This window comes from Meleagris gallopavo, chromosome 1 (assembly GCF_000146605.3).
Source record: "Meleagris gallopavo isolate NT-WF06-2002-E0010 breed Aviagen turkey brand Nicholas breeding stock chromosome 1, Turkey_5.1, whole genome shotgun sequence".
NCBI classification, from domain to species: domain Eukaryota; kingdom Metazoa; phylum Chordata; class Aves; order Galliformes; family Phasianidae; genus Meleagris; species Meleagris gallopavo.
The window spans coordinates 103,012,728-103,018,901 of record NC_015011.2 but is presented as its reverse complement, the minus strand read 5'-3'; the positions used below and the strand labels follow the sequence as shown (position 1 = coordinate 103,018,901).

General features: G+C 37.0%; 1 long non-coding RNA gene across 1 annotated transcript; it reads left to right on the top strand.

The window, feature by feature from the left end:
- The first annotated feature begins 14 nt into the window (after positions 1 to 14).
- On the top strand, positions 15 to 6,174 carry LOC104914210. Its single transcript, XR_795877.3, has 2 exons — positions 15 to 2,178; positions 2,896 to 6,174. It is a non-coding gene; the product is annotated as an uncharacterized LOC104914210 (long non-coding RNA).

Genomic DNA, 6,174 nt, shown 5'->3' with positions numbered 1-6,174 from the left:
TTTTTTTACTTTTAAAGGCCTTACATGGTAATTCGGACATTCGTGGTTTATTTTGCCAGTAATGTTGATTTCCCCCAGTATATTGCCCTAAGGTAGTTAAAAAAGAGGCAGTTTTCACTTACAAGTACTGAAAAAACTCTGAAATGGTCAGGTTTTACTGCTTAGCCTGCTTTTTAAAGAAAAGGTAGCGACACAAGAGTTTGGCTTATTAGTTGTCTCCATCTGCTGGCGGAATAGAAATGTGCTTTATTTGTCTGACTTCATGGAATTCAGAGATCAAAATACGAAAAAAATGACATCACATTTTCATGCTGCTTTACTAAAATTGGGATTAGAAAGATTATAGTTATTTTCTGAATGATTATTTCATTCTGACAACAGTAACCAAGTACTTAAAAACTTGGGGTTAGTCGTACCGAATGCTATTCAACTTCATCTCCTCCTTTTGGGATGGAGCTGCAGAGGTACCACACTATCAGGTATCTCTGTGGGACAAATCCTTTCAGTTTTAAAACCGGAAAGATCTTATTTCTCTACTTTTATTAACATTCTAGTATATTTACATTTTCAAATGCCATTACTCATATTCCATTAAACCATGGAGTGAGTAAGTATGTCTGTATTAAATTGCAAGAAAGAAAAGACGTACATGGAATATAATTGTACAGGTGGCATTAGAGATTCATATTTATTATTTAAAAGATAAATTTTTGAAGAATTACATTGTTTAGTTCAGCAACGCGATGCACAACTACAACTCTTCTGTAATGAAACAAAACTAAATCATTTCTAATTGTTGTTTCGGTTATGCTGTGCATGTTAAAGAATCAGCATATGTAAAAATGCCTACTTAAATTATCAGGTAGAAACACTAGGCCAGGTGTGGTTCTTTTTTTTAAATTATTTTTTAATGAGCTGCATTTTAGAATTTAAAACACTGGTTATTTCCAGTATTTGGAATTTATTCGATCTCTGGTAATTCCTAACATAGGAGCTCGGGGATTTAATTTTTGACTCTGAAGAGCACTATGTTGTTTTCCTTTTTCTTTGTACACTACCTCCAACCCCCAAGTTAGTGCCTTCGAAGGTGTGCTGGGAAAGCCAGAGCAGCCTCATTGGGAAATTGCACTCTTTCACTTGTGAACTGAATACACACTGGTGGTAATGAAACAGATGTTCATGTTGTAAATTCTATTATTGCAAAGCAGGTACAAAAGAGGAATCGGAACCCAGGGTGACATTGACTGGGGTTTGTATCTCTCGGCATGGTTGCCCTTTTCTTATGAAAGGTTCCTGGAAAAGAGAGGGGAGGATGAAAATGGAAGTAAGTAAAAGCTATTCTAGGCGTATAGCTTGAGGCAGTCTGTATCAAAGGAACGATTGTCTCTGTGCACACACACTGCATGGTCTGCACCAGTCAAAAAAATAATTTCACGGGAGAGGTGAGCTTAACCTCTTTACTCTTCCACCAGAGCACCTTGATGTTAAACGCAGCATCCAGTTGCATGATCGATAGGATTTTACTTCACAATAGGTGAATATTTGGAGAAGTCTTACCACAATCTTCAGGAATTAGTCTTTTTTATTTTTATTTTTTAAACTTGCTACCACCATTGGATAGTGGGGATTTCACACATGCATCGTGAGTGTGTGTCAGTTGCAAATAATGGACAGTTAATCCCCTTTAAAATACATTATCCTTGGTCTCTGCAAAAGTAAGACTTCTGTTTTTGTTTACGTACAAATTGAAACCAAGGAACTCAATCAGTCTTTGTCCAAATCTTAGAAATTCTTACTTTTGCAAGCACAACTCAAAATTAAAGGGAAAAAAAAAAAAAAGGTTCTATTAATCTGCTTTGAAAGTAAGTGAAAATTCTACAAAAATATTAGATGTTGTATCCTCTAACCTACTATGAGAAATACCTGATGGACTTATCAGTGCCAGTGTGTAAACTTGTATATTTTAAGCCAAGCAATTTTTTGCTGTGATGGAAATGATTGACTTACTTACTTGGGTCAGCGGGTGGGGCAGAAGAGAGATGATAGTTCACAGAATAACCTGTGAACTTTCACCCCTCTATATGGAAACTTGTTTCAGGGTCAAATCCTTGTAGCTGCCTTCTTGCCACGGTCAATGCCAGCCCTACTATTCACAACACTGCGGCCATCGAGGCCTAGGTACGTAAACATTTAAGGAGTTTTTAAAGTTCTTTACATCAAAACAGATTTTTAAAATTTCTGTTGATAAGCTTTCGACAGTTAACGACTATTGTATTAATTTTGATTTGAAAGAATGTGACGACTGCTGCTGCTAAACTGTGTGGCTAAGCGCCTTTTTGCCTTTAAAAAAAAGAGGAAAGAAAAACCTGTATCTGTGTCATGTGGATTTTCAGAGTAGAACTTGAATGTGCAACTTCTGTATAATAAAACGGGGATTTTTTTAATATTTAAAATACGTGTAAACACTATTTGTATGTCATTACTAAATGTGCTTGTATTTTGTTCAATAAATAGGTACACTTGGCACGACTGTTGCCAGTTAAACAGTTAAACACTGCCTCCATTCACAAGATGAGAAGAGATGCATTGGAACCAAAGTAGTGTGTTTAAAACTGAACGGTTATTGTTTTATTAAGTACATACGTCGGAAATGGGTCACTTGCCACTTTTGGATTGCGTTAGAATTTTCTTAAGTTGCTCTTTTTTGAAAATACTGATTTGTGTATTGTGTGTCTGCGTGAATTCTGGTTTATACAGCTGTATATAAAGCTAAGGTGTATTTTTCTGAATTGAGTCTGTGAAAGGTTGTTAGAAACATTTTTGGAAGCTCCCACTTGTTTTTTAAAAACCCAGTCCTAACTTTAGGATTTGTTTTACTTCTCTTTTTCTGGATAGGATCAGTTCTTAAGAGCAGCCCCTGTAACTGGAGGAATGGGAGCTCAGCTGATGAGAAAAATGGGTTGGAGAGAAGGAGAAGGGCTTGGAAAAAACAAAGAAGGCAGTGTCGAGCCAATTATGGTTGACTTTAAGACTGATCGAAAAGGTAAGCACTTCCTTAAGTGTTTTATGATAGTGTAAACTTATGCTTCTTTGGAAGGTAGGCAAAATAGCTTGAAGTATTAAGCTCCTAGGTGCAGCTTCCCTGCAAAAATGTACAGAATGATGACTAGTTTTCAAGGCCTGGATTACTTTTGTAGGTCCTGTCCTTATGCCGGTGAACTCTTCAAGAAGTTCATTAATTCCCCTTAACCTTTGCCTTCCACTTGAAAAAGTGCTTCTCTGTGGCTCTTAAACTGGAGGTACGCTTCAGTTGGAAATATAGAAAAGGCAAGGACAGGGACATGAATGGTTGAAAAGCTTCTGTGGTTGACCTAGAGAAAGTGGCTGAAGCAGAAATGGGGCAGGGTAGAAGGTGGAATGCTTGATTGTCTTTAAGCTGTGGTGACAGCTGAAGTCCTGACATGAAGAGAATGTCACACAGATTCTTAGCTCTTCCAAATGGGTTGTTTACTTTCTTAGCCATCTGATCTAACTGCTTTTCCATTTCCTAGTTTGATTGTGTTACAGCTACCTCTGCTCAACTGCAGTGATGTTTCCTTGCTTGCTTTCATTTATTATTTCTCCTCCTTTATAAAGTCCATGGCCACAGGTGGAAAATTGTTGCACTTGTCTCATCTGATAGAAGAGACTTGCAGGCAGCGAGCTGCTGCTTAAACTGGCAACGTGACTTAGACAGCTGGCCATCTTGCCAGCGTATTCCGTGTGACTTCTGTATTCAGAGGAGGCGTTTATGAAAAGCTTTTCATCCAAAATACCTACAGAAATTTTTAAAACTTCAAATAATATACGTGGAATTTATCGTTTAATTATTCAATTATGCAGGTTATCAAAGTAAACAAATGAACATTGACTGCAGAAATCATCCTTGTAGTTGATCTCCTCAATGTTAAAAATAGTGGAAACAAAAAATAAAAAATCTCAAACTGGAGATCTTTAACATATTACATGGATCACAACTAGTATTAAAGCATGAAATGCTTTGAATTATGGATTTGTGCCTATTTCAGTCAATGCTCGTAATTGAAGAAAACAAAGCATGAAAGTGCAAATGTCATGAAGTTTATTTATGGAGATGCTAGATCTCAGTACAGAGATAGCCATGCTCAGTTGATCAAACCAGTGGTTAAAATACAAAATAATTCAGCTTGAATATTAAGGTAGAACAGGAGAAATTTTCCTAAGTTAGGAAAATACCTATTGCTTTTCAAAGTCTTAAAACCTAGCAGTATACTATGATTTTATAAACAGAAGTGCAACAGTTTGAAAATGCAGGACACAATAATACGTACATTTCGGTTTAATGTGAACGATGTGCAGACTTGCTTTTCAGCTGTTTTTCTTTGCAACCTTTCCATTTAAAGGGGGAAAGGATACTCTGGTGACAGTGATTACCAAGAAAGTATTAGAAAAATCTTCTTTCTGTAACTGTTATTCAGTTGCTCTGGTCCTTGTAGGTGCTGTCTTGTGCTGGTAAGAGTTCTTTCAGTGTAGTTTTATGAATATCAGTCAGAGGAAAGAAATTGAGAACAGTCAATTTGAATATATATATTTTTAAGCAGTCTGCATAATGCAGCAGTGGATTTTTGTGATGAGGAGGGAAGAGTTAGCTGTTAATTATATTGCTTGCATTGTGTCACATCACAGGAGAAGGGCAGTATTGTTGCACAACCTGTGACTGTTTCATAAATTAAAACAATTTTTGTGCTACACAGCTTTGTTACAGCTCAAGTTTCTCATTTTAGAAAGTGTACAGCAGGTCTTCATGTGGTTTCAGGTAGAAATTTCTTTAATGCTTGTGGGATTTTCAATTGAAATTTCAAGGTGTGAAGCAGGATCAGATCTGCGTTGTGCTGGGCAGTCTGTAACAGAGAGCTTGGTGTCTGCTCAGTAACCCGGGGAAGCAGTGAGATGGAGCTAAAAGAGAGCAATTTCTGGCACGTGGTAGATTCACCTGTAAATACTGCTAACCCTTGTGATGGATGAGCTTTGCTTAATTTTTATCTGTTTAATACATGTATGTTTTTAATAGACAAAGTGTTTTGTTATTTTCACAAAAAAAATCTGAATGTGTTGTGTTGATACAGAATACTTATTAATGTTGGGCAAAGTATACATTGTAAGTGACAGCTTGCATTATGGAGAAGCAAGTGCTTCATGTGTAAAGGAGTAGCTGAACAGTGATTATAGATTTGAGACCATTAGGTGAAAAACTTCATACACAAATTTCATACAAAAACAAACAAACACAAAACTTCATACAAAAACTTGGTACACTTTCTACACGTAGAAAGTCAAACCTTCTTAAGTTCAGTGTGGAGGCTTAAAGACTCTTAAAGGCTTTGGAAGAAAGCACTTGGTATATGAATGCCACTGGAAGGTGGAAGTTTTTATACAAGAACTGTCAGTAAGTGACCAGTTTGTTTAAAAACAAAACGAAAAAACAGCAAGCACACAACCAAAATCAAACCCCAACCAATCCGAAACACAAGTAGACAGAAACCTCCATGTTTTTAGAACTTATCCCCAAAATAAAATATTGTTTTTAGATATGGGAACAAGCAGTTTGTTGAGGAGCTATTCAGCGGGTTGTACTAAGACAGGAACCAAAAGGTCAGCCTGTGTCATGGCTTTTTATTAGACCTTGTTTTTTTGCACCCCAAGTCACATCTGTGATCCTCTGAGAGGCAGCATTGAAACAGAAGCCTTCTTGTGCTTTGCTGTAATCCAGTAAGTTGCTCTTGTCTCTGTTTAAAGGAGCTTGGTGCACCAGCTCTCAGCAAATATCAGAGCTAATTGGAGTCTGTTGCAGCCTTTCTGAGAATTCATCCTGAGCTGACAGGGGTGAGATGTGGAGAAGAGGATGGTGATGTGGAGGGAGGGAAAAGCAGTATTAATGCAGATGAATGAAGTAAGAGCTTTTTGTTTGGGGGAAACTTTTTGGATGTTTTTCATATCAGCTTCTGTAAGGAGGAGAAAAAAAAAAGAAAAGATTGTGAAAATATGTATAGGACTTAATGCCACCTGAGAAGTCACGCAAGAGCTGCATGAATATTGGGATGAGAATATGGTAAGGAGAGGAAGGTTTTCTTTTCAAGTAAAACCAATAAGCAAGCA